The sequence below is a fragment of the Myotis daubentonii genome, chromosome 5 (genome assembly GCF_963259705.1).
Source record: "Myotis daubentonii chromosome 5, mMyoDau2.1, whole genome shotgun sequence".
Lineage (NCBI taxonomy): Eukaryota > Metazoa > Chordata > Mammalia > Chiroptera > Vespertilionidae > Myotis > Myotis daubentonii.
In genome coordinates this window covers 37196535-37222931 of record NC_081844.1, presented here as the reverse complement: position 1 = coordinate 37222931, position 26397 = coordinate 37196535, and the positions used below count along the sequence as shown (strand labels likewise).

General features: G+C 46.8%; 1 pseudogene; it reads right to left on the bottom strand.

Annotated features, from left to right (window-relative positions):
• Positions 1–18131: 18131 nt before the first annotated feature.
• On the bottom strand, positions 18132–18597 carry LOC132234234 (non-histone chromosomal protein HMG-17-like; annotated as a pseudogene).
• Between the last annotated feature and the right edge of the window lie 7800 nt (positions 18598–26397).

Sequence of the window (26397 nt, the reverse complement as noted above, 5' to 3'; positions counted from 1 at the left end):
TCTCCATCAATTTTAACTTGCCTATAAATGGGGATAATGATAGTAATTTTTATAAAGATTAAATGAGATGATCTATGTAAAAGCAATTTGTGAAATATAAAGAACTATAGATTCTTGTTCTTATAACTTCCCTAAGCCTCAATTTCCTCATCCACACTATGGCAGGATGGCCAGTGGGTTCATCTTGGGTGCCAGTCTTAGTCATGTGGCAGGTCATGATTGCAAATGCGAATGCAAGTTAGTATTCAACACACTGCTGATGCTGCCCTGAGTCCTGTTGGCCCCTTGGGTCAAAGCTGCCTGTTGGGCCACTGTTTTCTTCGGTTGCTTTTGGCTGCAAGTAACAGAATTCCCAGCTAAAAGTCGCTTTAAGATATGGGGTTTGTTGTCTGGTCTAACAAATGTAGGGGAAGGGTGGTTTCAGGGTTGTTTAACTCAATGGCTTGACCAGGTTAAGACTCTGGAATTCTCTTAGGCCTCTACTCATGGCCACAAGGTGTCTGCAGCAGTGCCAAACGTCCCATCCACACTCAACAACAATCAAAAGCAGGAAGAGATAAATCCCTAACTTGTATTCCTTTTAAAGGATACACATTCTTCCTTAGAAGCCACATATTGGCCAGTGTTGTATCACATGCCCTATGACAAGGGAGATGGAATTACATGACTTGATTAGATGAGTCAATATGCAGCCTCTATGGCCTCTATGGGAAGAGGCCCAAGAAACACATGGTTACCCCAATCATGCCTTTGCCAGCAAGTGAGAAAGTGGTGTGGGAATGGCCAGGGAGGAGACCAACAGTGTCTGCTGCACTCCAGTGTCTCTTTCCAGTTGGAAGCATACCCTTCAGGGCTTTCCTAACACATCTACTAACAACATGGTGAGATCTTCCTGTAACTGGGAGCATAGCTAGCAGGGGCCCCCGGCAGAATGTTAAAAGGCTGTTTAAGTTGGTATTTGTGAACTTTTGCAAGAGAAACTGAGCTCTCTAGGACAATCCAGCTCCCTGTCCTGGCGAGGCGGGGTCTAAAAGGTCAGGGGAGACCACAGCCTGGTGGACTCAGAGGCCATAGGGTTTTTCCCAGGCAAAGTGCCTGACCCTGAGGATTCACAAGTCAACACCACAGCGTTACTCTGGTGTGTGGTGTATCCTCCTGAGTCTAGCATAAGGCCAGTGCCTCAGGTGCCTGACAAATACCTACGTTTTTCTTAAGAAGGAAGCTGTAACTGCCATTATTGAAGTGGTTTGGTCAGCAAGTGTGGATGGGGAGAGTGAAGAAAAAGGAGGAGGCTTTTATAGTGGAATAGGTTTGGGGGCATTCTAAGAAAGTCAAGTCTGTGGGTTGTTCCAAACTCATTCTTCTTTCTCTGTAGGAGCTTTGCCCTTAGAGTGGCAGATCCAAGGGTTTTCTAAGGGAAGGGAAGACCCCACCAGGTGTTTTTTTATTCTAAGGTCTGGTCTCAGGGATGGCCACCAGCTCTGAAAGGAAGCAGAGCCGGGAGGAGAGGGAACGTTCACAGCCCCTCATGCTGCAAGTGGATGTCCTTGGCCCTGAAGACCCCTCCTCACTCCTGTTAAGTGTTGTGGGAAAGCTGTGAGGTTGATACCCTTGCAGGTGTCTCTAGGGGAGGTACCTGTGGAATTGAGGAGGGATAAACACAGAAAGTGGAAGATTGTGACCAATCCCCTGTGTGTGTGTCCATGCTCAGTAAAAGTGATTTCCCTACACGAGTTCCCCATTGAGTCTCTTATCCAGTAGAAGAGTCAGAGAACAGCAAGGCCAAAGGGACCTTTCTGCTCTTCTGGTTTGAAGCTCTTGTTTTATTGGCAAAGACATGGAGGCCACTTGGAAACAAAGAACCCAGGGCTTTGGACGTCATTGGATGCCATTCCTTGTGATGCTCATTTTAAAAGCTTGGAAATATGGATCAGATCCATGTAGGAGGAAGATGCTGTAACTACAGGATTTCAGAGCTGAGGTTCTCAAAACTATTTCTGTGTCAAACTTGCCCAGGGCACATAAGAAGCACAGCACCTCTAGGGGAGGGGCCTGGGGACCTACACTGAAAAACAACAGGAGCCATAAAGTTAGCCACTATTAAAAGAACATGGGTGAGTGAAAATGTGGAGAAATTGGAACCCTTGTGTACTGTTGGTGGAAATGCAAAATGGTACAGCCACTATGGAAAAAAGTATGGAAATTCCTCAAAAATTAAACATAGGATCTGGCAACTTCACCTCTTGGTATTGTACACAACAGAAATTGAAAGCAGGATCTCAAACAGACATTTGAACCCATATTCATAGCAGCCTTATTCCCAATAGCCAAAGGTGGAAGCAACTCAAGTGTCTATTGATGGGTGGATTGATGAACAAAATGTGATATATAGCCCCACCCGTGTGGCACAGTGGTTGAACATTGACCTATGAACCAGGAGGTCGAGGTTCAATTCCTGGTCAGGGCACATGCCTGGATTGTGGGCTTGATCCCCAGTGGGGAGAATGGGGGAATCAGGCTGGCAGGGAAAGTGACCCCCTAAACAATGTTGCTGTTCTGAGATCCTCATCACCGCAGCCTCTCAGCAATATTCCTGGCTCTGACAACGCAATGCTGTCTGCATGGCACCTTCTGCTTTTCCTCATACAGTTTGGTCCTCACCTGTCTCCCAGACCAGACTCTAGGCTCTGAGCTGCAGGGGTGGTTCTATCATGTTCTCAGGAATGAAGATGGGGCAGGGCAGCCACAGGGGTTTGAAGGAATCAGGCTCCCAGAGCAAGACAAAGGGCAAGCAGGTTGGGAGGAGAAAGTCAATGTCAAATGTGTCCTCCGCCTGACCGGGCTGTGACAGAGGGACTGCCCTCCCTTGCCCGATGGGAAGTGACCCTTGCCTTGGGGTATGTCTCCAAGGATCACCACAGCCCATCATTTACAGGTGTCTCATTTCACGGTTGGAAGCATGGAGGCCCAGGAAGTGGGAGCCGAAGGCTCAGGGTCACACGACGTCCCTTCCCGGAGGCCTTCCTTTTTGGCAGGATGTGCCCATCCGGGATGAGCTAGCCGTGATTCTCCAACCTGGCCAGGTGTCAGGATCACCTGGAGCCATGACTCCTCCCCATTCCCCACCCGCAGAGGTTTGGATTCAGTCCTACAGTGAGTGTTTGGAAGATCTGGGACTTCAACCAAAATCTCATGGTTTGCATATGTTTGTGTTGAAGACTGATGTTTGGGAACCACTTATTTGGAGGAGATCTTTACAGAAACGAATGAAAGATTTCTTAGTATTTATTTATGTATTTATTTTCTCGTCCCCACAAGAACCTGAAGCATTATGAAAATCCAAGAGAGCACTGTATGGGCTCACTCAATGTTATGCCAAACAACATTAAAATAAATGATCATTAGTACAAAAATCACTCAAACTGGTTGTTAGTGTTATATAAACCAGATAATTGGCTGAGTTCTTTATCTTTAGTGCAATACCAGCAGAGTGCCAAGCCAGTGAGGCCCTCTGAGCGGGGCTCTGGGTGGGTCCTACTAGGTAGCCGGGTTTCAGAATTGCTGTGACAGCGTCAACAGAGCTCCCCTCAGTCACCTTCTTGGCATCCTTAGGGCAAGCCGGTGGAATAGGCAGGGATTTTGTTTTTTATTTTATTGATGAAAAACAGTGAAAAGGCAAAGGCCCAGAGAGGTGAACACACCAGCCAAAAGCTAGGGAAGGAAGGGCTGCTTCTGTGTCTCTGTTCAAGATGCTGTAGCCTGCCCTTGACCCAGGACACTCTCGGTCATCACGGAGCTGCATATAGTTGAGAGAGGGCTGAACCAGGCCGCAGGGTCTCTATGCACCTTCAAAGGGCAGGGGTGCGGCAGGGGTGCAGCAGGGGTAGGAGGCAGTGATGCAGGTGGCCCCACTCTGGGAGCTGCAATTTGGAAGTCACTGGCTTCCTACAGACACACAGACCTTCAAGGCGGGCAGGCTCTTTAGGGGCCACCATGTCTGACTTCTTCAGTTTTTTGGAGAAGAAATCAGAGTCCAGAGAAGTCCCTGAGTCTTCACTGCCCCCATGAGGCTGCATCCGGTCACCTGGCCCCAGTCCCAAGCACTCCCTGCGATGCCAGTTGCCTGGCCCTTGAATGGAGCCCGGGACCTCCTGGAGAAGAGGGTCAGGGAGCTACAAGCTTTCCCAGAGGCAGAACTGAGCTGGCTGCTCTCAGGACACGCACGGCCTCCTCACATCCCAAACCTGGCAGCACACCTCCTTGCTGACGGATGCTGGAAGGCTCTGCTGCCCTCCCTCACCACCACCCATTCCCTTTCTGCCCACCCCTGGCCATGTGTGCCAGGATGACACAGACTGCACCCAGTTTTATTGCTCTGGTCTTGTCAATCAGCTCCTTGTAACACTCCAGTTGCTTCCATTCTCTGAATTGCAGGGATCTATCCGCATGTTTCTGGAACTGGATGCTTTGCCACACACCACCACCTGCCCAGGTGAGAGGTAGCTGGCAAGCCCCCAGGGGAGGAAGCCGTGTTTTTCCAGCTCCCACATTAGGTTGTTGGCAGAACCGGGATCTCCTCTTTCCTGGTCCTGGGACCGGCTTTCCTCTCCCAGGCAGGAAACACCACATTCCAGCTCTTCCCAGACTCTTTGTCATCTGGAAAAAAGAGACAGATGGGAAGACACTGTTGATGTTTTTCTAGGACATTCGTATACATGCTCTCTCCTCCTTTCTGAGAAGCTAAGAATGTGTCTCTCATCACGGATCCCCAGGTCTTGCAGCGGCCTCCCAGCGGATTGGTCATCCTCTGGAAGAAGTCAGATGGGGAGCCATCAGAAAGGAAAGATCGAACATGAGCACCTGCTGTGTGCCAGGTGTTCTCAAACACATGCTCTCGTGTAAAACTTGGGGTCATTTTAATTTTCTTTTTCAGATGAGCAAACGGAGCCTTGGGAGCCTGGTTAATTCCCAAATTATGTAACTAGTAAGTGGGGAGAACACCCAAAATTTGACCTCACCTGGGCAGCTCCCAGCTTCATTGTGTCTTGATGAAAGCTCTGCTTTAAAAAAAAGAAAAAAGAAAGGAGGAAAAAAGAAAAAGAACCTCCCTGACTTTCCTCTTTAAAACTATTTTTTTTTTTTAGAAATTGGTAAGTTTTGCTAGAGCATAAGTCCTCTGGCTTATGCTGCCTAACAGCACTCTGCTTGCTTTTTAGCTTTCACTTCAGCTAGCTGGCTCAGGAGGCCCCGGTGCAGACAATTCCGACTGACCCAAATGTGCCTGCGCTGCCTGGCGGTACTTCTCAGTCTGCGGGCAGAATAAACACCATACCGTTCTGACATTAAAAAAAAATATTGATTGATTGATTGATTTTAGAGAGAAATAAGGAGCGGGAGGGGGGGGCGGAGGGGGGGGGAACTTCTATTCTTTGTTCTATCCACCCATGCATTCATTCTGAGGTAATTTTTGTATAAGATTGTATAAGTTGAGGTAGAGGTTAAATTTTTTTTTTTTGACTATGGCTCTCTGATTGTTCCAGAACCATTTGTTGAGAAAGCCACCCTTTCTCATTTTGCATCTTTGTCAAAAATCAGTTGAACATATTTCTGTGGGTCTATTTTTAGGTTTTCTATTCTGTTTCACTCATCTATGTATCTATGCCTGCGACAATAACTTTTGGGGCTTTTAAAAGAAAATTATTTTTACCACTTAAAGTAATATTACATTATAAAATATTAAATATACACCCAAAAGGTTTTTTAAATTATCTCATAGGTGCCATCATCTAAAAACAGAATTATAATATTTTGGAGTGTTTTTTCCATGCATGTTTTTAAAAATATATATTTTATTGATTTTTTTACAGAGAGGAGGGGAGAGGGATAGAGAGTTAGAAACATCGATGAGAGAGAAACATCGATCAGCTGCCTCTTGCACACCCCCTACTAGGGATGTGCCCGCAACCAAGGTACATGCCCTTGACCGGAATTAAACCTGGGACCCTTCAGTCCACAGGCCGACGCTCTATCCACTGAGCCAAACCAGTTAGGGCCATGCATATTTTTAAAAAATGTGTATTTTTATTTTGTTGTTCTCATGTTTATAATATGTATTAGTGTGGATAGGCTAGGTAATGCTGCAGAGACAAACCTCAGTGGCTTAACCCAACAGAAAACTATTTCTCAATTACACAGGATCATTGTCAATCCATTTATCTCTCTGGGGCTATTGTCCTATACATGGTGACCCGGGGACCCAAACTGCTTTAATTGGCTCTGCTGTCCCAACTCGAGGTCTCCACATTCACTGCCTCAGCATAGTAATGGCATGTGTCATGTCTGTTCACATTTCATTGGCAAAAGCTGGCCACCAGGGCGCCCTGACTGCAGGGGACAGGAAGTGTGCTCATACACTAGGAAGGAGGAATCTAACACAGGATTTGGCGAGCCAGGGCATTGCATTGGCTGCATATTGAATGAAAACGGTTGTATGTTATTTTATAGGTTAACGTTATAACAATCTCTTTCCTACTTACAAATTCTTCAAAACATGTTTAGAATGATTTACGGCCCAGAAAAAAAATATCTTGGTATTTGATGAAATGCATCCTTTGTTACCTGGGAAGTTGACTTATGTAAATGGCTCATTCTCCAACTATCTGAGCTATATGAGGCCTCACTGTCAGAATAGTATCATTGCTAAGACAGAAACGACAGAGGTAAGCATTTGTATTGTGCATCTTTCCTTCTTGGGCCAGTCTAAGGCTCCTGTCAACCCCACTCTAAAATCTTCCAGTTTTCATCCCTATGACCGGTGTCATTTCATGGTAGCTTTATTTATTTGTTTGTTTTAAATAAAAACAAGTAAAGTAAAACCAGAAGACAAGTAAACAAAACACCCAGACCATTTAGCACCCTGTAATAAATACATCCCATGCAACATTCTGCCAACACCGTGTCCGAAAAGGAAGAAAATGTCACAGGGCCTTTGCTCATGCTGTTCCTTCTACTTGAAATGCTTTTCGTACTGTCTTCACCAAGTTAAATGCCATGCGTCCTTTGGATTTGTTGAATGGGGATACCTTGACACACTGGTACTCTGAGTATAGTTGATGCAAGCCTTCCTTGGGGTCATGAAACAGAAATGTCCATGATAAGATGCTCAAATAGCAGGGCTTATTAAACAAATTGAAAATATCGGTGGGAAGCAAAGGGAAAGAGGTGTGACAGGTCAACACAACTGTATTACCTGAATCTTAGGTTATACAATGTCCATTCTCTCTCTCTCTCTCTCTCTCTCTCTCTCTCTCTCTCTCTCTCTCCCCTTCCCCTCCCTCCCTCCCTCCTCCTTGTATTACCTTTCCTGCTGATGATGGGGTTGCAAAGACCAGAGCTGAGGATGAGCAAATATAACACTCAGCAGACACAATGTGTGCTTTCTCCGTGAGCACAGGTGAGAACAGCTGGCCCCAGCTGCCCAGTGGTAGCTCCTCCCATTAATCCGTCGAGCAGCTGATGGATTTATCTGTGTCCTTCTATCTGGTGAGACCTCTTATTTGTTCTCAAATCTGGTCCCAATAATGCCAACCCTCAAACAATCTGAGTAGGAATTTTAATCTAATTTTGTAAGAAAAAAAATTCAAAGGAATGGATTATTGCAATTCTTTCTTTAACGTTTTTTTCCTGTTTGATTCACTCAAATTTCTGTTTAAGTCTCCAGCATCCATGGAGAGTTCCTTCCTACTTCATCCTGCCCAAGTGCCTGTGGATAAATGGAAGTGTGTTTGCATGTGTGTTTAATTTGCATAGGCAAGGTTAGCCCATACTTTTGTGTTCACATATTAAACACACATTAAGACATACCTGAAACTGACAAAATATTACAAAGCAGGTGTTTGCCAATTGTTTTTTCCTGTCGCGGATTTAGGACATGTTCCCTAGGTCTGGGTCTGTACCTCTTAAGCTGCTCTGGCCTCTCAGGCCATCAGCTCCAGGAATGGGTGCCATTGCCACTCTGCGGAGGGCACCCGGCCTGGGGCTGCAGACAGGAGGGTGGGGCCATCCCAAGAACGACTTCCTTATCAGGAGGATACAGTCTTGGAAATCCCCCCACCCCCGGAGCTTGTGTTTCCTTTTGGATCTCTGAGCATCTTTTGATCTTGAAACTAATCCATTTTTCCTCTCTCTCTTCCTATTTCCCCCTCTCTTTCCCCTCCTGTCTCAACCAATTTAGGGAAATAAGAGCCTATGTGGGAGATAAGTTCCCACAAGTTCCAGCCACATTAACTCTTTCTTGCAGGAAATCTCAGCAGAGAAGTAATTAACCAGAGCATCTAGACAGAGGTGGGCAAACTTTTTGACTCGAGGGCCACAATGGGTTCTTAAACTGGACCGGAGGGCCGGAACAAAAGCATGGATGGAGTGTTTGTGTGAACTAATATAAATTCAAAGTAAACATCATTACATAAAAGGGTACGGTCTTTTTTTTTTTTTTTTTTTTTTTAGTTTTATTCATTTCAAGCGGGCCGTAGTTTGCCCACGGCTCTAGCATATATCAAGTAGGTTGCTCAATGACAGAGGACGTTCTTTTGACTCTACTTTTTATTGGTATGTTTATTCCTCTATTTATTGCCAAAAACACCTAGAAGAGTCTTCTGGTCCTCACATAACATCTCACACTGTAAATGCTCATTAAATTTATCATCTAACTGCCTTGATGATGAATTGTATTAGATAAACAGTGTTTTAGATAAATAGCTCGACTCGGGGGCCAGAGGACCTGTCACTCGGCAGGCTTTGTGACAAGCTGGAGGGCTGGGGAACATGAAGCTGATGCCCCTGAGTGTGCAAGTCTTGAGTTTGGGTCTAGAAACCTGACCCAGAAGGTTCTACTCTGTGGGCCCTGAGCAGGCCTTTCTCCTCTCAGGCCTCATGATCTGGTGCACTAAAATGCTCGACCTGTCTGTCTCCTTTACAAGGTTGCTGTGGGATCAGCTGAGAGTGGGTGCAAAGAGCTTCCCCAAACAGGGCCTTTGTCATGGCCTCAGGTCCTGCGGCTGGGCCGGCTTGGGAGCTGTCTCAGGCTGACAGGCTGACCTTTGCCCTGTTCGCTCTTGCTCTTCTGGGCACCTGGCAGCTTCCCGAGGGGCATCTGTGCCCAGACAGCCTCAGTGACCGCGAGGTTGGGTTGGTTCCGACAGGCTATGGCATCAGGCCGTGTTCTGAATTACCTAATCCCAGCTAAGAGCATTTCTGATTGCTTGACCGCTGACCTCCCGCAGCTGGATTATCAGATGTGGCTTTGGGGAATAGGCTTGTTTATAATGCCAGAGACAAAGGGAGGAAACGCAGAGCAGTTAAAACAACAGTCCTTCCTGTTGCCCCAGCGCCTTTCATCCAAGGAGGTCATTATGAAGCAGGCTCCAGGGGCTGGCGGGTCCTGAGATGCCTCAAGGGGGAAGGGGAAGGGGAAGAGGAAGGCACTGAGGGCAGGAAGGTGCAGGTACACCACCACAACACTGCAGGGCAGGTGGCGATGTCTCTCTGCAGGAGTGGTGACTGGGCTTAGACAGAGACATTCATGAGTTCAGTTCATTTAAGCTCCGAAAGAGTAGCACTGGGGCTTTGAGGGGGACTGGCTTGAATTCTCTTTGCCTCATAGGCAAAGCAAGCGTTAACCCATCCCACATTCCCCCAGTACCTCTCTCCAATGCCTAGACATGAAGGTCCCTGGAGTCTTCGTTACCGACTCAGAAAGGGTGAACATTGGAAGGACCCATAAGCATCACTGAGTTAAATAACTCATTTTACAGATGAGGAAATTGAGGCCCAGAGAGGTAAAGCAACTCATCCACACTCACAGCACTCCACACCTCACCTGGCAGAAGGCAGGTCATCCACAGAGAGCTGCTGCATAAACAATGGGATTAGTGGCAGGGCCAGGTCACCATCTCCCAGTCTGGTCTCTGGGCCTGTGTCAGCCTCTTCGGTGGGGATGGTTTTGTCCACAGGTCAATGGGGGCTCTTCTGGTGCCTGCTGCCTTTAAGCATTCCGCCTACTGTCCTCCAGCAAATCTTGTGTCTCCACTATTCATGTTTTTAAAGTAACTAACATTAATTTTGAAGTACAGTAGTTGCAAACCTACTGAAAAGTTGTAAGAACAGAGCAAAGAAGGTCCACTCCCTCCATCATCTCTGCACCCCCACCCCTCCAGCACCTGCTCCCTTGACCAGCAGCTCTGTGCAGGGAGGGGAAGGGGAAGGAAGTGGAGGGGAAGGGGTACTATCAGAGTTGTTTAAATCAAAAGGTTTTCCCTTTCTCTGTTTCATAGTTGCCTGGAGAGTAAAATATTAGAGAACTGTGTCCTGAGAAGTCTTCTTTCTTGTGAATGCCCAGGACCTAGTAGGTATTCAGTAGGTAATAGTGGGATGAATTGGCCTCATACACAATTGTGGGTGCGTGCATTCCTAGGGCCTGGGTGGATGCATTCCTGAGGGAGGTGATCCTCAAGCCTGTATTTGGGAAGCAGGGCGAATTAGGGAGCCTGGTCAGGCCTTCAGCCACCCTTCCTCACAGGCAAAGTTGTGTGGACACAAGTTTATGAGTTATGGTTCCTTAAGATACCTAAGAGGGAACAGGAGGTATAAGAAGCATTGGGTCTCTAGGGCTGGGTTGGGATGCCAATGCATGGGAGGGTGAAAAAGCCCAGAGGTTAACTTGGGAGGGGGCTGGATATGTAGAAGGTGATCCTCTTGGCGGAGGTAATGGGATCACAGGCACTGAAGCTCAAAGGTCACTTGGAAAGCACCTGGGCCTTCATCTCCTTCCCACATCTTCCCCAGTGAGATGAAGTGACTTCCTCATGGCAGAATCAGGATGAAGAGCTAGTCTTCTGACTCCGAAGCTTTTGCTTGTCCCCACCTCACCCCTCGTTCAAACGTTCTGTGCATTTATTATTATTGGCCATGTAAATGTAGCAAAGAGGAGACGAAAAGCTCACAAACAGTGCACACTTTCACCTAGTTATGGCAGGAAAAAAGTGGTCAAGAAGGCTCAACACTACCTAGGGCCTGGGTGGATGCATTCCTGAGGGAGGTGGGCTCCTAATTCCAGGTGAAGAGGGTCCCAAGGAGACTGGAGAGGCCGTGCTTATTGAGGAGGAGAAATCCAAGTTGGGGTTAGTGGGCTCATTCCAGGTGGAAGAACCATAATGTCTAGAGGTGGGTTTGCTCTGCCCACAGATGGGGCTGGGCTGCAGTAATGCTGGAGCAATTATGCCTATAGGTCCATTCCTGTTGGATGTCCACTAAACCCTTGGATGGCCTCCTAATCCAGCAAGAGCCCAGGGACTTGGTACTATTTTGCCAACTGCCCTGCCAAACCTAGGGCCTCCTTCAGCTCCAGCAAGTGGTACTTGAGCAATGCCAGTAACTTTGGGGTGGCCCTGGACAGTCATGGAAACCAAGAAACAACACCATACCCACACCCACTTTCTTCTTCTTTTTTTTTTCACACTCACTTTCTATACTCTGACAGTCTTGCTTTCTTTGATTTGATCTTCAACTAGTCACTATCCCAGAGAATCAGTTCATATGCTTGCAGGAGCCTCAAAGTTGCCAGGCTGTCCTGTAGGATGCATATTGTCCTGTGGTCCATATGCTGAGAAGCTTGCTTCTCTTGCCCACAGCCATGGATTCTGGGAGAGCATCTATTCTGAACTGTTTGCAGAGAAGAGGGGGTAGACATGTGGTTGAGCTTATGTAGCAGGTGAGTGAATGGGCTTGTGTCAGAGAGGAGCCAAGGGTACCTTCTCCACTTTTTTTTTGCTCAGGCAGCTGTGGTGTGGTCCAGCTTGACCCTCTGAGCTCTGTCTGCTCTGCTTTAGGAGCCTCAAGCCTGTATTTGGGAAGCAGGGCGAATTCAGGAGCCTGGTCAGGACTTCAGCCACCCTTTCTCACAGGCGAAGAGAGAGGGTAGGGTTTTCAGTCATGAAACTTGGGTTGTTTTCAGACCTGTTAATCAGTTTTTTTCACCTGAAAAAATGTAGAGTTGGTAGAGAGGGATATTAGTTATTATATCTCTCATGGGACTATGTTGGGATTCCATAAAATAATATGAAAATGTCTCATAGCTATGACCCACCATGAATTACTGGTTACTACATGACTTGATATAGATCTGGAGAATTTGGGGGGCAACTTGGGTCACAGACTGCAGGTTGGGGCCCCACCTCGTGTTCTGGGGTTGCCATCAGATTCAAGAAGGATAAAAAATAATTTTTATTTCTCTCCCAGGACTGAGGGAAATTCTGGTTAGGCTTTTGACTCTCCAGTGCCTCCCCAAGGCTTGGCACACTGTAGGGCAGTGATGGTGAACCTTTTGAGCTCAGCATGTCAGCATTTTGAAAAACCCTAACTTAACTCTGGTGCCGTGTCACATATAGAAATTTTTTGATATTTGCAACCATAGTAAAACAAAGACTTATATTTTTTATATTTATTTTATATATTTAAATGCCATTTAACAAAGAAAAATCAACCAAAAAAATGCGTTCGCGTGTCACCTCTGACACATGTGTCACAGGTTCACCATCACTGCAGTAGGGTCATGGAGAGTGTTTATGGAGCTGGCATACACTTAACGTTTCAGGGCTGCTCCTGGTGCCTCTGCACAGGGTTTCCTTTGGTTGGAAGCAGATCTCATTTGGGGTGTTTGGCTTGTTAAATCTCTGCCTCTCCAGATCTATTCTTAGTCCTTTGACTTAGGAGTTTAACTGCTATGGATTGCCTCATGGTCTCCCTTGCCCTCTAGCTTCTCAATGGGCAGCACCAGCTGTAGGTCAGAGGGAAAGATGATAGAGAGGTTGGGTATGTATTTGTTTCTCCATTCCCTGCCCCGCCATAACTTTGGCAATGTCTGCATTCCTCTACTCAAGGTCATTGGATGGCTCTTCTGTAGCTGCAGCTTTCACTGGTCCAGCAATGCTGTTTCCTCTCCTGCCCCTTCAGGTCCAGGGGCAGTAGCAGCTTCCCACTGCTGCTGTTTTCTAGGCACACATCACCCTTCCTTGTCGGACACAGAATGTTGGACATTCTATCCATGTTTCTTCTTTAAACTTCAATTAACCTTTTGGCTATGTTCTGTGTTTCCCACGAGCACCCTGACTGACAGGTGGGTGCCATCAGATGCTGACCCTCACTCTCAGAGTGACTCCTGGGGTTCAGTGGATCCAGGCCCTGAGCTTCTGTGGGGTGGGGGGAGTCCAGCCCAGCATAGATAAGTGAGGCCAGTGGCTGAGGTACCACTCATTATATTACCACAGTCTCAGTCTAAGGAGGGGTGAGTAGAAACTGATGATTGATAGAGGGCCTGAGCCATCTCAGAGGACAAGTAGGTCATGTTTGGCTCCAAATAGTGTTAGACCATCAAAGGGTCCTCAAATGCTTTTAAATCCTAACATTGACCTCATTGACCCTGTATCAGGTCAATCTCAGGCTAAGAATCATATGGCCATTAATTCCAATGAATGTTCATTCATTTACTCATTCAGGCATTCAACAAACATTCCCTGAGCACCTACTATGTGCTGTGCACTGTACTATGTCCTGAGGACTCCAAAATAAATGGCCTAACTCTATCCTAGTACAGTAGGAGAAATAAGCTGTGTATGCCCATAACAATTATACAGTCTGCGTAAGAATGAAAGAGAGAAAGTACTCTAAGAGTTCAGGGGAGAAAGGAAATCAGGATCAGATAGAGATTCCCTTCCCCTGAATTTTGGATGGACATAACCACATAAATCAATAAATTGGATTGTATAGCCAAGAGCTGTTTTTGGGTTTTTTTACCTATTAAACCAAAAGGGAGACCTAATCTTTATTGCTATCTTACTATGTCCCAGGAATTTCATAACCATCATCTCAAACCTCCTGGTAAACACTCATCTCCCCACTGTGCCCAGCAAGCTCCAGATTGCAGGTATGTCTCTCTCCTGTCTAGTCCACATCCACATATTACAAATTGCTTCCACCCATTTCCCAGAGGAGAAAAGGCTGAATAGAATGTTCTGTCTCCAGCCCAATGAAGGGTCATAGAGTACAGTACTAGCCAGTTGTAACTAAACCTAAAGAGGGAAAACAGGGCTTTCCTGCCATGGTTGCACCCTGTGGCTGCCCCAGGTTATTTTACAGCATTGGTCAGAACCACGGTGTGATGGTTAATGTCGTGTGTCAATTGGACTGGGCTAAAGGATGCCCAGGTAGCTAGTGATACATTATTTCTGGTGTGTCTGTGAGGGTCTTTTCTGAGATTAGCATTTGAATCAGTTAACTGAGTAAATAAAGAAAATTGCTTTCACCAATGTGGGTGGGCATCATCCAGTCCATTAAGGGCCCCGATAGAACAAAAAGATAGAGGATGGGAAAATTCTCCATCTTCTTCTGTCCTGGTTCTTGGGCTTTCAGAATCAAGTAGGACCTACATCAGCTTCCCTGGTTCCCAGACTTTTGGACTTTGGACTGAATTATGCCCCTGCTCTCCTGGGCCCCTAGTTTACAGATGGCAGATCTTGGACTTCTCAGCCTCCATAATCACATGATTCAGTTCCTCATAATATCTATCTATCTATCTATCTATCTATCTATCTATCTATCTATCTATCATCTATGTATCTAATCATATTAGTTTTGTTTTCTGAGTAACCCTGACTAACACACAGTGATAGTCTGTGAAAACAGGACCCGCCCAGCCTGCCGTTCTGGTCCCATCTTTGCTCCCTTTTCTTCCACAACAGGACCTGGCCTCTGGTGGTCCCTCACAGCTCTCCCCACCACCACCACCTCCCACTGTGTGAAGCATGATGACAAAATGACAAAAACATTCTCAAGGAAATGAGCTACCCCACTCACAGAGGCCACTGCAAGTGTCAGAGATAGCAGGGTTTGGAGTTATTCATTCTACTTCCATGGAACGAGTCCACATCTGTGCTGGCTAGTTCCCCCTTCCTGTTTTTGAATCCAGACACTTGCTGTCACTGTATGGTCTCCGTGGCAGTGCAGAATCTTTATGGGCCGCTCATCCTTGGTTTTTATTTCTGCAAGAGTGGGCTGTTTCTCTTTTGCCTTCAACCAGCCCTCATCAGCAGATCAAGGCAACCTCACTGGGGGAGAGAACATGGCATTTGCAGTCTGAAGGGCCACTAAGGCTTGAGACATTCACAACCCTGAGGCCAGGAGACAAATACCCTTTGGACCCATGCCCAGCCTCGGACTTCTCCTTTGTTCAGGGGCTTTCCCGGCCTTGCCTCTCCTTGTAGGGTAGCCGTCCTCAAGCGTGCTCCCAATCTTGGCTCCTTCCTCCTGTGAATAGAACCATTGTCCTACCCTGTAACAGCATAGATTCATTAGGCCTGTTCAGAACTATACAAAAGATTACATATGGTAAGGATTCTTTAGGCTTTGTGAACTCTTACTGAGTTGTGGTTGTATATGCATTATGTGAAGAAATGCCCTTTCCTTATTGTGTGTATATTTTAGGTACTGTTGTCATGACAATATCCCCACTTGGGCGTTACTCTCCTGAGGCCCTCCAATCCATCCTGCTGGTTGATCTTGGGTGGTTGTCACTCTCACAACATCAAGCCCCTGCTCAGAAGTCTACCGTGGCTCCTGCCTGCGGTGACTGCTTTATTTATAGCCCCATCTCCCCCAAACCAGGCAATGCCTTCACTCCTGAGATTAAAGTGTTCACTCCCGAAGTTGCCGCAGGCCTCGCCCTGCTCAGTCTATCAGTGCACATCTTCCCATCCCCCAAAGTCCCACCTGGAAGTTTCAGTCAAATTCTCCAGAGGCCATGACCAGGCTCTCCTTTTAGGAACCTGTGCTGGATTTCGACTTAACATCACATGGGTTGGAATGCAATTGGCATCCAATGGAGTCCATGTTTTCAGCACTGGCTGAGAATCAGCTGGGGAGCCTTTAAAGAGACAGAAAACCTTTGTAAATACTAAAAGTTGTTTGGGGCTCAGGCCAAACCAAAGGCTCTGAATCCCTGAAGGTGAAGTCTGGGTGTCAGTACTTTCTAAAGCTTTCCACACATTAAGGGTTCAATTATGTCCCTGTCCCCCACCCCATCCTGCCACATTCATACATTGAAATCCTCCTCTCCAGTCCCCAGTGCCTCAGAATGTGACTATATTTGGACACAGGACCTTTAAAGATGTAATTAAATTAAATAAGGTAATTTATTAAGGTGTGTCCTTATCCCATACGACTATATCTGGATAAGAAGGAGAGATTAGGACACAGACATGCAGAGGGAAGACCATGTGAAGACACAGGGAGAAGATGGTCACCTACAAGTCAAGAAGGGAGGCCTCAGAGAAGCCAGCCCACTGACACCTTGATCTTAGGCTTCCAGCCCCCAGAACTATGAGAAAAATCCCAGTCTGTGGTATGTTTTATGGCAGCCCTAGCCAACTAATATACCAGATGATTCCACTGCACATCCAGGGAGCAAGCCTTCTTCTAGCACCCGGATCTCCCCACCCCACCTCCCAGCTGGATCATAATCTTCCTGAGGGCAGGGGTGGAGCTGTACCTTTTGATTCCCTCTGTCCATAGCTGACTACTGACCCACTGGTAACTAACAGCTGTTATGCCATAGGACACGGCCTCCATGCCCGTCTCTTCATGGTCCTTTATTCCTGATGCCCCATTATACTTGGAGATGCTTTGGACTCCCCACCCCAAAGTTTTTCTTGCTTATCATCTTGGCCAATTTTACATCATAAACAACTTGTGTCATTTTCTGTTAAAGGCCTTTTTCTGTTCCAGGGATCCTAACCTTAGCTGGCATGTTTAATATTTTCTCTTATTTTGGGTAAACACCTGACTCTTTTGACCTTCTTTATGTGGTAAGCTTGGCCCACATGCCACTTCCACCAACAATTTGCCATCTGGTAGGATTTTAAATGTTATTCAGTGATACCCCTGACCTCACTTACCTCCCATCTCTCTGGGGTCATTGAAGTCTCTTCCCACTGTGCATTCAGGAGAGAACCTTGCCAACAGCTCACCCACCTCCACAAGCCTTAAGACCATCATGCCTAGAAGAGCCCCTCTTTTCAGAAACTGGATGGTCTTGCAAACCACTGGACTTGGGGTTTGGAACTGAACTTGGAGGTCATTTCACTTATGGGAAACTGGGGCCCAGCCAGAGGTGGGAAGTGATTGGCCCATGGTCATAGAGCTAGGCAGTGGCCAGGCCCGTGTTGGAGGCTGTCTGTCTGATAATGCAGAGATCTTTTCTCTGGCCCACACGGCTATCCTGCAGACGGGGATTTCCTCTCTTGGGAGACAATGTGGGCATAAAGCAAAATCAAAAGCAAAACCCTCCATTCTCCAGAAATTATTTTCCAAGCCAAACTGTATCCAGCTTTATTAGAGATACTTTTTATAAACAATCATGGTATTTCAGGCAGGACATGGGCTGGCAATTGCTAACAGTATAGAACAACTTTCAAGCTCCCTTCTTTAATGAACTACCAAAATTGGAAAGCCACTATAAAACCCAATGAAATCTTCATCTGATGCTCTGAACAGGGAAAGTTTAGAGTGAGAGTTAACATTTCACATTAAGCATGCTGTTTAACAACTTTTCACAAGCCGACCCTGACTTTCAGGAAATGAAATGAAAATGGCAGAATATCAATCTGTAGATCCACAATCTAAAAAGGGAACTGCTGCTGCTTTAAAGGATGCTATCTTAATGGCGACATCGGAAAGTCCAGATAGCCCATTATACTAGTAATCAATTTTTTTGGATCTGGTCCCAATAGGTCTCTGGGCTTATGGGAGACAACGTCTATGCTTAAGGTGGAGAAGGAGAAAGGGACATAAAAACGAATTTTAGTTTCCCCACACCACAAGGTGTTTGTGCCAAAGTGTCTAATGTGTGTCAACCTCAAGGGATCCCTCCTCCTAGGAACCAAGAGGAAGTCTCTCAAAACCTGAAGGGAAAGGTGTTTTTTTCTCCATGTCAGTCCAGCTTTGGAGACCTTCTATTCGTACTATATGTTCTCCCCCCCCCCCCAAAAAAAAAACAACACACAACAACAACAATGAAGTGTTCTGTGTGCTAACAACATAGCTAAAGAAAAGTAAAACAAAATTCTGAATTTGTATAAAACTTGATAAAAAATAGTATTTCAAACTGTACAGACACCAGAGATACACAGCTATCAAAAATGCACACTTCACTTGGCACCTCCAGCACTGTCAGCTTTCTGTGCCTGGTCTGTTTTGGCATCTCCATTTTCTGCAGGGTTATTCCCATCCTTGCCAACATTAGCTTTCCCCTTTTTCCCTTTGGGTACCTTCTCTCCCTTCTTTGCAGGGGCCTTTTTAGGCCTCTGGGCTCTGGCTTTGGAGGAGCAGGTTTAGCTGATAACCTGGCAGATCTTCTCTGTGGTTTGTCCTTCACCCTGGTTTTATCTCCTTTAGCATCCCCTTCAGCCTTTCTCTTGGGCATGATGGCGAGAGTGGTGGGATGCCCAGGCTGGATGTGGGGATGCAGCAGCGCGTAGGCTTTGGTGGGTCCGAGGGGTCATTCTCACCTCTTCCTGTTCTCTAGAATTTGCCTTGAAGTTTTCTTTCCATCTGCCCTTTATTGCCATCAAACTTTATATAACTTTCTCCACTTGAATGCCAGTGATGGTCATCACTGACATGCTTCATCTCCCACCTCTGCTGTGGTAATGCCAGCGCCCCATGCAAGCAGCGATGGCCATATACGTTCTGCAGGGGGCCGTGGCAGAAGTTGTTAGATAAAAATGTCAGGTCAACTTTCCAAGGGGTTAAGTCAGTAAGTGCCTCTGCTTTTCTCTTTTCCTCCTACTGGAATGAGGATGAGTGGGAAAAAGAAGGGCACAGAGCTGGAAGAAAGCAAGATAGGGCTCTGGCTCCCAGCTCTCCACACTCTACTCCAAGCTTGGGCTCAAGTGAAGGAGTACCAGCAGTGGAGGAGGACTATCTAGATAAGGTGAGAGATACTCCCATAGCCAAGAGCTTTTGTCCAGCCGAGATGCATGACTGAGCTCTAAAGGAGACCTCCTTTTGGACTCTTCTGACCCCACTCCTACTCAGGACAAGGCCTCATCATGTTTGGAGAAATCTATCAGAGGAGGTTCTGATGCTCAGCTTTCCTGAGCCACTTGGGTGCCATGGGATGTGGTCAGGACCCTGTAGGAGCTCAGAGGATGGCTGGGAAGCTGTGATCTTGGTGACTGAGGAAGCAGACCATTAGTTTCAGGCTAAATGAGTCCCAGTCAAACTGCAGGACCCATAGTAGCTATCTTGTAATGATGAGAAAACTGTAGGAAAATTAGCAGTAAGGCCAACCGGACAGAAATATGGAAGGTGCCATATTTAATGGCATCATGGAGCTTCTATACCAGCTCAGAGTGTCTATCTCCAGCTTTCTTTTATGTGAGAGATAAATAAACTTTTACCTGGATTACATTATTTTGGGAGGAGGGACTCTGTTACTTGTAGCTAAGGCAATTTCTGATACAGCAGTCATCTTGGGATCACTCTAGTTGTACAAAAGTTGTTCAAAAGTTGTTCTCTAAGTTGAGCTGAGATCAGACTCAGTGTCCTAGGAAAGCCCTGGCCATTGTTAACTCCCAGTTCTGACCTCTAGGGTCACCCCAGAGAAATCCAGTCCCTTCCTTCTCTCCAGCATTGACTTACTCATCTTGATGTCTTTGCTCCAATGCTTTCAGTTGCAATTGTATGTTTGTTGGACCACAGGCCCCCTTAGTTGTTTTTCTCAGCTGCTCAGGCCTATGGGCAGCCTGAGGGTGTGTGTCCTGTCTGTGCACTTCACAGAGCCTCCCAGCTACCTCCAGCCTATGGCAATTGTTGGATTCCCACTTCCCTTGGCTGTTCCCTCCATGCACTAGCTCATGGTTGGGCAAGAGAAAGCTTTCTGCCCTGGAGTTATCCTGTCCCCATTTATTACTGTCTTACTCAGGGGTCCTCAAACTACGGCCCGTGGGCCACATGCAAATACAAATATTGTATTTGTTCCCATTTTGTTTTTTTACTTCAAAAAAAGATATGTGCAGTGTGCATAGGAATTTGTTCATAGTTTTTTTTTTAAACTATAGTCTGGCCCTCCAACCGTCTGAGGGACAGTGAACTGGCCCCCTGTTTAAAAAGTTTGAGGACCCCTGCTCTTACTCTTTGTGCACTGTACTCTTCTCCTTATTCTTACCACTGCATGATCTCACGAGCATCATTTATTCAGCAGTAGGGACAGACCCAGAAGCACTTACTGCATACAAGGAGCTCAGACATCCCACTTTTCACATTCCACATTGCATTTTAAGTCCTGTAAATCTAGGCCATCTCATTAGCCTACTTCCCTTGTTGATAAGGTATCTAGAGAATATTAGCAAAGTGTGTGTGTGTGTGTGTGTGTGTGTGTGTGTGTGAGGGGGGAGGGTGTTGGAGGGGGGAAGACAGGAAGATACTCTAATGCTGGTTTTGTTTTGTTTTTAAACAGGGTTTCCAAGGATTTTAGTTCCTCTGTCAATCTCAGGGTTCTTCCAGTCTTAAGTCTCTTTTCCTGAGTTGTAATGAATGTGCCCTTCCTTTATCACCACAAAGAAAGGGAACCAGTTTTGGAAAACTTTTCCCAGTAGTTATAGGTTGAACTAGAGACAGAGTCTATATTAACAAACAGGAGCTTTTTTCTTTTTCCTAAGCCACACCATCAGCATATGCTGGTCAGCCCAGAGCTCCATGGTCTTTTTCTCTGTTGTCCCTTCTCTTAGTTTCCTAATCTCCAAGGACTACATCAAAGGTTCTTTTATGTGTTGATGTTGAAAGTTCTAGTCTCTTGGAAAATTTCTATTACACAACACAGTGTTATCAACTATCATCAACATGTTTTACATTAGATCCTCAGTCTTAGATAAAAGGTTCTTAACCTGGGCCTTGTGGATCTCTGGAGTAGGGGGCTCCTATGGGTGGGTTTCAGAAGCCTATGATATTGTATGCAATACTTTGTGCCTATGGGAATGTGCTCATTTTTCTGGATGGGGGCGTTCTTCATAGTTTTCACAATTGTGAAAAAGGAGGGTTTTACCTGGAAATTTTTAAGAACAAATGCCTTTGATCTTTTCTCAGGAGGTCTTCCAGATTCAAAGGTAATCATTTATAGCACAGCCTCATGTGCTGTCTTTTCCTACAAACTCCTAGTGTAACCTCAGCAGCCCTTTAGTTTAGCACCTTTGGTTTATGATTAAAGTAACTGAAACGCAGAGAAGTCAATTAGATTGCCCACAGTCATCAGCTAGTTGCTGGCAGAGCCAAGGGGGCTGAGCCAGGGACAGTCATGTACCAAAAGGTGAGTAGTTCTGTTTTCTCCCCTGGATTATAAATTCCATGGAGCACGAGCCCATCTCTCTACATTGGGCCTCATTCTCTGTGTCTCACCAAATGTCTGTCACATAATAGGCATCAATGTTTGTGGCTAGGTTGCTTTATATCAATTAATCAAAAGTCATACTCTCATTAGACCCTCTTCCCTCTCCCTCTGTTTACACTGTTCCTGAATCCACCACTCAGAACCTTGAGCCCAGGGAGTGCCCGGACTGCCTTGTGGAGCCAGCGTGGTGTTTCCCTCACCCCTCACCACTTCTGCACCCAGCTTTGGGAAGTCTTCATCCACCAAATTGCCTTTCTTAAAGGACAATTCACCCCACTGGCTCATTTTTTATTTTTCTATTATTTTACTTACATTTTTATTGTGGTAAAATATTCAAAACATAAAATTAACCATTTTAACCATTTTTAAGCACACAGCTTGGTGGCATTAAGTGCATTCACATTGCTGTGCAACCAGCACCACCATCCATCTTCAGAACTTTATCTTCCCAAAGTGAAACTCTGTACTCATTAAACACTAACTCCCTGTTCTTCCAACCCTTGGCCTTCACCATTCTACTTTCTGTCTCTATGAATTTGACTACTGAGGTACCTCACATAAGTGGAATCATACGGTATTTGTCCCTTTGTGTATGGATTATTTCACTGCGAATAATGTCTTTAAGATTTGTCTATTGTAGCATTGTCACAATTCCCTTCCTTTCTAAGGCTGAATACTATTCATCATATGACTGTACCACATTTGGTGTCTCCATTCGTCAATGGATACTAAGGTTGCTCTACCCTTTGGCTATTGTAAATAATGCTTCTATGAACATAGGGGTGCAAATATCTGTTCAAGATCCTACTTTCAATTCTTCTGGGTGTGTACCCAGAAGTGGAATTGCTGGATCACATGGTAATTCTATATCTAATTTTTGAGGAGTTGTTATACTATTCTCCATAGCAGCTGCACCATTTTATATTCCCACAAGCCAAATTTCCACATCCTTGTTAATATTTGTTGCTTTCTGTTTGTTTTTGTTCTTAAAATACTCACCCGAGGATATGTTTTTATTGATTTTAGGCAGAGAGAGGCCTGGAGAGAGAGAGAGAGAGAGAGAGAGAGAGAGAGAGAGAGAGAGAGATCATTGATCAGTTACCTCCCATACATGCCCTGACTGAGGATCGAACCTGCAACCTAGGTATGTGCCCTGTCTGGAAATCAAACCCACAATGTTTTGGTGTACAGGACAGCATTCCAACCACCTGAGCCACCTGGCCAGGGCTGGGTTTTTTTGTTTGTTTGTTTTTGTTAGTTTTTTGGTGTGTTTTTTTCTTCTAATAATAGCTATCCTGATGTGTGTAAAGTGGTATCTTATGGTCCTCTCCTCTTTCCTAGAAGTCACACTTACCCGTTTGATCATCATGACATGACTATCAGGTTACAAACTTGCCTCAGCGCCATGGCTTTATCATGGATATGTGTACAGTCTGTGCTTGGCTCTTGGTCATACGGCATTCCACTGACTTTAACACACATGTTTTCTCCCCATGTTTTAATATCTCTGGAGTCAGGATGCTCCTAGCTATAAATAACGTGTCCTTATCTTAGTTTGCCACCATTTTTTCTTTCTTCTTGGCACATAAAATAGTGTTGTTCCTCGGCAAATTGGAGACACTAAAAGGCAGTGCTGGAAATGGTCTAGACCTCATACTGCCTATGTAGACCCGGGGGGCAGTGGAGGACCCTGTGAAGGGCCCAGCCGCTGCTAAATAACAGCGGTCCTGGTGCGCTCTGAAGGCTGCATGTCATAAGCATTTTCTTCTGGGGACATGTACTATTCACGTCACGGTAGCTGTCCACGTGTAATATCAATCACCCTTCACAGTTCCAGCCACGACACTCCCCCCTCCTTCCGGCTCAGTCCCTCTTAGGTTTAGCCTTATTGTCATTGCCTTATAGTTTTCTTCTGCCCCCCCCCCCCCCCAGGCTCCACCCTGCCTGACTTCTCTCACCGTATTTCTTCTTTTCCTGAACTCATCGCTCTTGCTGCCTGCTCCTGCCTCCAGCCTCTCACCCTGGCCTCACTCATTTCCAGGGCTGGTGACAAAGCTATTTCCTCCCCTGCAGGCCCACCCTGCTCAATTCCTCCCACTGCCCCTGTCACCTTTCGGAGCATTTCCTGTGACTTCTATTTTTTCCTCCTTTTGCCCCTTAGTCTGTTTTTCTCTGCTTCCCTCCCCCACCCACAAACAGCTGGGATGCCTTCTCGGCTTTCTCGCCCTGCTTCCTCCTGAAATCCCCTGGCAGCCCTCTCTCATCCTTTGCTGACCTACATCAGTCCCACGATGCTCTGACTGTGCTGTGGACGCTGGAGTTTGCTGGGACCCCTTTAGCACCAATGATTCACCCCCGAGTCCCCACCCCCAGTCTTAGTGCTCACCTATTCCCTGAGCTCCTGCGTGGTTCAGTCCATACCTCCTGGCACCCAGGTAACTCGGGAAAGCTGAACATAGAGCCTCCTCTAACCCACTCTGCCCAGCACACCTGGATGAGGCCCTATCCCAAGTGGGCGTGAGGAGTCCAAAAGGAGGTCTCCGTTAGAGCTCAGTCATGGGGTGGCTGAACCAAAGCTTTCTGCTGTGGGAGTGTCTCCCACTTTATCTGGTGGTGGGACTTTTTCCCACCACCATGGGTACTTCCCCACCAGACCCCAAGCTGGGAGGGGAGAGTGGAGAGCTGGGAACCAGACCCTCCTTGCTGTCCTCCATCTCCAATGCCTTCTTCTCATTGCCCCTTCTCCATGACTCCTTGCACTCAGGAGTCAGGCTTCTCACTTTTGTAGCCTTCTCTTACTGTCCTCATTCCCGCTGAGTGTTAATGGGGGAAGGGCTATCTCCCATCTACGGTGAGTGGGGTTCTTGACCCTGTGGCCCACCTGGTTCATGATATGGCAAAGAGGAGCTAAATGGACTCAGGGCGCCCTCTCTCTGGGCCAGGCCTGCTATCTAGCCTACGTAGCTTGTCTTGTTAAAGAGGTCAGGTCCTTTCCTGCTCCTGCTTAGGGAGAGGAACCTCATGATTTTATTTTGTTGTTAGTCCTCACCTGAAGATATTTTTTTCATTGATTCTTTTTTAAGAGTGAGTGGAAGGGGGAAGGGAGGGAGGGAGGGAGGGAGAGAGAGAGAGAGAGAGAGAGAGAGAGAGAGAGAGAGAGAGAGAGAGAGAGAAACATTGATGTGAAAGAGACACAACTATCGATTGCCTCCTGCATGCACCCCGAACTGGTCCTGGGATCAAACTTGCAAACCAGATACATGCCCTTGGCCAGGAATTGAACCGGTGACCCTTCCGTGTGAGGGCCGACGTTCTAACCACTGAGAAACACTGGCCAGGGTTGAACCTCATGATTTTGAAAGGAGAAAAAGCACTGAGGGAAAAACCGATCCATGCGGCTTCATGTATCTGCTGACCAGAGGGCCTGTGGTATGTTCTCTCCTCCCCCTACCCTCACTGGCATGTAGGAATGGGACACTTGTCCCCTATGGGGACACAGTGGGAGGATTTGTCAGGGGCTTCAGAGCTGCATCCCCTCTCCCCTCTTTTGCCCCCAGGGGCCTTCCTGACTCAGAAATGCAGCTTCAGAATCTGGGAAAGACAGGGCACTCACTGGGGCTGCCTCTCGCCTTGTGTTCTTTTCTGTTTCTACCCAAATCCATGAAGCTAAGGAGAGAGTTGTTGGCTCCCATAACTGAAGAGCCCAGCTTTCTAGTTTGGGTTCTGCTCTCCAGTCTCACTGCACCAAGGCGCTCAGCCAGATCACCAGACTCGGTTTCCTATTCTTCGTGTGGCATCTTTTTCTGGGTCCATGAGGCAACTCTTGGGGGGAGGTCTTGATCCTGTGGCCCACCTTTAGAGCTCAGTCATGGGGGTGGCTGAACAAAAGAGGCCACTCGATCCTAGGAACTGCCTGGGGCATGCAGACAGTCGGGGCAGGAGGTGGGGGGCAGTGGGGTCTTGGCTGGCGGGCTTTTCAGGACTAACACTGGAGCAGTCCTGGGTACACTGGGGCAATTGTCAGCTTGACCTATAATGACACCTGCCTTTTATTTCTCCTTTGTTTCGCCATCCTCTGTTATCAGCCTCCTCCTTTAGTGAACTGTTCTTAGATCAAATGTAGGGACCTCCTGAGTTTGCTTTTGTCAGTTATTAGCCTTGCAGATGGCAGGGGACCAGGGCCTTGGGTTCTGCTGTTGAGGCACCTGGGGCCAGAGCTGACCTTGTAGTGTCTGTGCTGCTTCATCCTCCCTGGGGCGCTCACCACACCCTAACAACTCCGAGGAGGATGCACTCACCTGCAGTGTGCCTGCTCCCGCAGAGAGTGGCTCTTCCCACCGCTCCCTCACCCCTGCCTCCCAAACTGCTCCTCACTCCACTCTTCTGCTGGGATGACACTGAAGGACACAATGATGCTGGGGAATATGGTGATTATGGGGGACATGGTCCCCCAATGTTACTGTGTCCCCCAATGTCACTGTGCCCCAATGTTACTGTGTCCCCCAATGTCACTGTGCCCCCACACTATCATGTCCCCCACCAGCATCCCTGTATCCCCCAATGTCCCTTCTTTTTCTTCTTTGTTCCTCTAGGGGGGCCAAGAAGAATCCTCACTGTCACAACTAAAAAATAAAAATCCAGTGGGGAGAACAGTTAGTCCTGCGGGAAGGCACGTGGAGTAGCAGCACAGGCAGCTGCAGGGCTGTGAGCGGGAGGTCTGAGACAGCGGCTTAAAGGGATTAGTGGGGAGGGAGGAGGCTGGAGAAGCTAATTATAAAGTTGGTGCCAGAGATGAGAGAGGATTACAAGGCCTCTTTGTGCACCAAGGTTTTGAAAATGAGAGAAGAATCCTTCCCCGTCAGAGGAATGGGGTAAAGAGGGGAGGCAGGTAAGGAAGGGAGATG